The sequence below is a fragment of the Bos grunniens genome, chromosome 15 (assembly GCF_055505025.1).
Source record: "Bos grunniens cultivar Pamir isolate PY7600 chromosome 15, Bosgru_T2T1.0, whole genome shotgun sequence".
Classification (NCBI taxonomy): domain Eukaryota; kingdom Metazoa; phylum Chordata; class Mammalia; order Artiodactyla; family Bovidae; genus Bos; species Bos grunniens.
Genome location: NC_141179.1, coordinates 68,771,202 through 68,777,201, shown reverse-complemented (window position 1 = coordinate 68,777,201; position 6,000 = coordinate 68,771,202). Strand labels below are relative to the sequence as shown.

At 38.2% G+C, this 6,000-nt stretch overlaps 1 protein-coding gene across 3 annotated transcripts in view; it reads right to left on the bottom strand.

Annotated features, from left to right (window-relative positions):
* Window positions 1–3,105: 3,105 nt before the first annotated feature.
* The window catches only part of LOC147358441 (suppressor of SWI4 1 homolog), a 343,713-nt gene continuing 340,818 nt past the window's right edge, over window positions 3,106–6,000 (bottom strand). For all 3 annotated transcript variants that reach the window (XR_015141655.1, XR_015141656.1, XM_086338670.1), the window contains one exon: window positions 3,106–3,511. The gene's annotated coding sequence lies outside the window, so the exon portion shown is untranslated. The remainder of the gene's footprint in view (window positions 3,512–6,000) is intronic.

Genomic DNA, 6,000 nt, shown 5'->3' with positions numbered 1-6,000 from the left:
AACTTCTGAGGATTTTGGTATCTACAAGGGGCCTTAGAACATGCATATACACCAAATAAATTAAAGCGAGGTCACAAAAGAGATACTTATTTGTAAATCATGTTCATAGCAGCATTATCCACAAAAGCTAAAGTGTTGAAGCAATCCAAGTATCCATCAACTGATGACTAGATAAGCAAAATTGGTATATACATACAATCCCTGTAGAAGGAAATGGCAACCCACTCCAGTATTCTTGCCAGGAAAATCCCACAGACAGCAGAGTCTGGCAGGCTACAGTTCACGGGGTCACAGAGAATAGGACATGACTGAGCACTGAGCACATACAATGGAACATGCTGTACTGTGCTGTGTTTGGTCACTCAATCGAGTCCAACTTTTTGCTATTACACAGACTGTAGCCCTCCAGGCTCCTCTGTCCATGGGGATTCTCCAGGCAAAAATATTGGAGTGGGTTGCCATGCCCTCCTCCAGGGGATCTTCCCAACCCAGGGATCAAACCCAGGCCTCCCGCATTGCAGGCAGATTCTTTACTGTCTGAGCCACCAAGGAAGTCCATGAAAACTGGAGTCAGTAGTGTATCCCTTTTCCAGAGGATCTTCCTGACTCAGGAATTAGGTGGGGTCTTGTGCATTCCAGGCAGATATTTTACCAGCTGAGCTACCAGGGAAGCCTACAGTAGGGTGTGAGTGAGTGAAAGTTGCTCAGTCGTGTCCGACTCTTGGCGACCCCATGGACTGTAGCCCACCAGGCTCTCCTCTGTCCATGGGTTTCCCAGGCAAGAATACTGGAGTGGGTTGCCAATCCCTTCTCCAACAATGGAGTATATACAGCTTTAAAGAGGAAGGGACTTTTGACACTCCCCATGACATGGATGAATTTTGAGGGCAAATACTCTGATTCCACTTATCTGAGAAGTTTAGATTAACAAAATAATGAGACAGAAAGTAGAAATATTGTTATCAGGGGCTTGGAGGGGAGAAAATCGGAGTTAGTGTTTAATGGGTATAGTTTCAGGTTTGCAATATAAAAATGAGTTCTAGAAATGGATGGTGGCAATGGTTACACAATTATGAGTGTACTTAATACCACTGAACTGTGCACTTAAAAATGGCTAAGGCAGTAAATTTTGTTATGTGTAGTTTAACTAAATAAACAAAAATGGGGAAAAATTAACATGAAAAGAGAATATTATTTGTAAAGTTCTAGCATAATCCTACATTTTGATTAAGTTGATCATTCTTAATCCGGTGTGTGCATCAGATTCACCAGTGAAACTTGTTTATAACTTATTCTAAAGATTCTGATTTAGTAGGTTATAATAGAGTTCAACATATGCATTTGAATCATGCACTCCAAAGATAATATTCAAGTATATTCAGGGCTGCTGTTTATCAGCCGCTAAGTCATGTTGGACTCTGTGATCCTATGGGTCGCAGCACAGCAGGCTTTCTTGTTCTTCACTACCTCCCAGAGTTTGTTCAAACTCATGTCCATACTGCTCATGAGGTTCTCAAGCCAAGAATGTTGAAGTGGTTTGCCATTCCCTTCTCCAGTGGACCACCTTTGGTCAGAACTCTCTACTATGACCCATCCATCTTGGGTGGCCCTGCCTGATACGGCTCATAGCTTCACTGAGTTATGCAAGCCCCTTTACTATGACAAGGACAAGGCTATGATCCATGAAGGGGATATGAATACATATATATATGTATGTATTCCCTCATAGCTCAGTTGGTAAAGAATCTGCCTGCAATGTGGGAGACCTGGGTTCGATTCCTGGGTCAGGAAGATCCGCTGGAGAAGGAAATGGCAATCCACTCCAGTATTCTTGCCTGGAGAATCCCATGGACAGAGGAGCCTTGCAGGCTACAGTCCATGGAGTTGCAAGAGTCAGACACGACTTAGCAACTAAACCACCATGTGTATTTTTAACTTCATTTTGCTTTTCTCACTAGGATATATTCTCTTTTTCTCTTCATTGGTCAAAATCTCATCTTTGCTGGAACTCTTCTTTGAATACTCATCTTTATGCAGTCTTTCCTAGGAACACATTATGGATATTTCTTCTATGGTATGAATATTTCCTTGTTCTATGATTTTTCTTGAGTTATGGGAACTCTTTTAACTAGTAGCAAGCAACATAAGTCCAACTCAAAATTACTTAAGGAAGAAAATGAATTTTCAAGAAGTGTTGATTTTCAGTAAGAAAATATCCAAAGGGAAGTAGATCCAGGGGTTCTCACAAGGTCAGAAGGATTTTTTTTCTCTCTATTTCCTTCTATCTCTTGAGTGTTTTCTTCAGTATGGGTTGGCTTCATCCTTGGACCTGCAGCATTCTTATTCAATCCCCAGCAACTGCAGGGGTTATGTAATTCTTAGAGTTAGGAAAGCTAGTGGGAAGAGAGATTACTTTTCCTAATAATTACAAAATGTCACTGAATTGATTTGAAAGATCTGAATATAGTGATGAGCTCATTTATGACTTAATCACTAAGTTAAAGAGAACTGAATAAACTGTGCAAACAAATCTAGATAAAATGACCAATCTTGGAACTTAAGGTTACTGTCTGTTCTACTTAAATCACATGGACAGGAAACAGATGAGCGTATACATCAGTTCTTACCGCCCAAACTCTGTAACTTAATGCATAACTGTAAACATTAATCCTTTATTATCTACAGGGTTAAGCTGATCTTGACAAGGTTGATCCTTATTCTTTAGATTAGCGCTGCTGCACATATTTCTCATTCTCCTTCTGGGACTAGTAGACTAACAAGCAATATGCAAGGCTCAAGAGACCAAGTCTTCCTGTGCAAGACCACTGCAAGCTTCTGTGTGTTTCATGCCTATAATATAAATCAGGCTAAACAAATCAAGTGGCAGGATCAAGGAGCACAAAGATTACTTTGCTTATGGTGTTAGGCACTTCAATGTTACATTACAAAAAAGGATGAAGAATTGCAGCCAGAAATTCAATTGACCCCAGAGAGAATTCTTCTCAGAGGAAAACACAAGATTCTCATTAAAATTAAAGTAAATGGATTCAGGGAAGCAAAAATAACAGTAATAAAAATCATCAATTTTTATCTTAATCAGTCTTTAATGTCTTACAAGAATCTTAATGGTGCAGATTTTATCTAATTTAATTTTGAAAACTCTGTGGTTCCAAAAAGAGTGTATTCATTCAGTTAGTATATATCAAGTGTACAATTTCCAATTCCTTTTTGTGGCAAATATTGTAATATTTCCTACAGGGATTTATAGAATTTTCAGTTCTTGTCATATCAATAAGGAACATTTTCAGCTTCAATTAACACATTACCTGATTAACAGTAGACTTAATCAAATGAGAGTTTAGCTTTTTTTTTCTGTTTAAGAATGTGGAGTTGTGCCGCTGCTTTTTTCAACAGTTCACTATTTTCTGAGACCGCCTCCTTAATATTTTCTTTGCCTTTATATTATGATTGAAAGACAGCTACCGCAGTTCCAAGTATCACATCAGCATTCCTGGAAAGAAAACAGAGCAAAGAATTGGTGCCAGCTATCTCTATATCTACAGCAAAAATAATTTTTTTCCCCCAAGTTTCCCAGGTTGCCTTTGGTTATATTTCATTGGCTAGAACTGTATCACCTACCCAACTTTTGTTGCAGGAGATACTAAGAAAGTGAATATGTCTCTTACATGTTCTATGGTAAAGGGACAGAATCAAGGGACAAAGAATCAAGAGAATCAAGAAATTAGGAATGTTTTACGGTCTAGGCAAACTACAACCTCAACCCTACTACTCCTATGAAAAACCATATTTTGATAACATTAAACACTTCTTAATATTCAGCAATCAAATGTGTAAGTGAATATTGATTTTAGAGTACAAACCTAGGTGTGAAAAAATGGCTAACTAATAGTTCTGTGAGTTTGGAAAATTTATTTAACTCTCTGAGCCTCTGTTTTCTGATAACCATCATAAGGACGATGACATCCACTTTTATTTTATTTTATTTTTTTTCTGTTTTACTTTTTTTTTTATTTTATTTTTAAACTTTACAATATTGTATTAGTTTTGCCAAATATTGAAATGAATCCGCCACAGGTATACCCACGTTCTCCATCCTGAACCCTCCACCCTCCTCCCTCCCTTCCCCTCCCTCTGGGTCATCCCAGTGCACCAGCCCCAAGCATCCAGTACCGTGCATCGAACCTGGACTGGCGACTCGTTTCATACATGATATTATACATGTTTCAATGTTATTTTCCCAAATCTCCCCACCCTCTCCCTCTCCCACAGAGTCCATAAGACTGATCTATACATCGGTGTCTCTTTTGCTGTCTCGTACACAGGGTTATTGTTTCCATCTTTCTAAATTCCATATATATGTGTTAGTATACTGTATTGATGTTTTTCTTTCTGGCTTACTTCACTCTGTATAATAGGTTCCAGTTTCATCCATCTCATTAGAACTGATTCAAATGTATTCTTTTTAGTGGCTGAGTAATACTCCATTGTGTATATGTACCACAGCTTTCTTATCCATTCATCTGCTGATGGGCATTTAGGTTGCTTCCATGTCCTGGCTATTATAAACAGTGCTGCGATGAACATTGAGGTACAAATGTCTCTTTCAGTTCTGGTTTCCTCCATGTGTATGTCCAGCAGTGGGATTGCTGGGTCATATAGCAGTTCTATTTCCAGTTTTTTAAGGGATCTCCACACTGTTCTCCATAGTGGCTGTACTAGTTTGCATTCCCACCAACAGTGCAAGAGAGTTCCCTTCTCTCCACACCCTCTCCAGCATTTATTACTTGTAGACTTATGGATTGCAGCCATTCTGACTGGCGTGAAATGGTACCTCATAGTGGTTTTGATTTGCATTTCTCTGATAATGAGTCATGTTGAGCATCTTTTCATGTGTTTGTTAGCCATCTGTATGTCTTCTTTGGAGAAATGTCTATTTAGTTCTTTGGCCCATTTTTTGATTGGGTCATTTATTTTTCTGGAGTTGAGCTGGAGGAGTTGCTTGTATATTTTTGAGATTAGTTGTTTGTTAGTTGCTTCATTTGCTATTATTTTCTCCCATTCTGCAGGCTGCCTTTTCACTTTGCTAATAGTTTCCTTTGTTGTGCAGAAGCTTTTAAGTTTAATTAGATCCCATTTGTTTATTTTTGCTTTTATTTCCAATATTCTGGGAGGTGGGTCATAGAGGATCCTGCTGTGATGTATGTCAGAGAGTGTTTTGCCTATGTTCTCCTCTAGGAGTTTTATAGTTTCTGGTCTTACATTGAGATCTTTAATCCATTTTGAGTTTATTTTTGTGTATGGTGTTAGAAAGTGGTCTAGTTTCATTCTTTTACAAGTGGTTGACCAGATTTCCCAGCACCACTTGTTAAAGAGGTTGTCTTTAATCCATTGTATATTCTTGCCTCCTTTGTCAAAGATAAGGTGTCCATATGTGCGTGGATTTATCTCTGGGCTTTCTATTTTGTTCCATTGATCAATATTTCTGTCTTTGTGCCAGTACCATACTGTCTTGATAACTGTGGCTTTGTAATAGAGCCTGAAGTCAGGTAGGTTGATTCCTCCAGTTCCATTCTTCTTTCTCAGGATCGCTTTGGCTATTCGAGGTTTTTTGCATTTCCATACAAATTGTGAAATTATTTGTTCTAGGTCTGTGAAGAATACCATTGGTAGCTTGATAGGGATTGCATTGAATCTATAAATTGCTTTGGGTAGTATACTCATTTTCACTATATTGATTCTTCCAATCCATGAACATGGTATATTTCTCCATCTATTAGTGTCCTCTTTGATTTCTTTCACCAGTGTTTTATAGTTTTCTATATATAGGTCTTTGGTTTCTTTAGGTAGATATATTCCTAAGTATTTTATTCTTTCCGTTGCAATGGTGAATGGAATTGCTTCCTTAATTTCTCTTTCTGTTTTCTCATTATTAGTGTATAGGAATGCAAGGGATTTCTGTGTGTTGATTTTATATCCTGC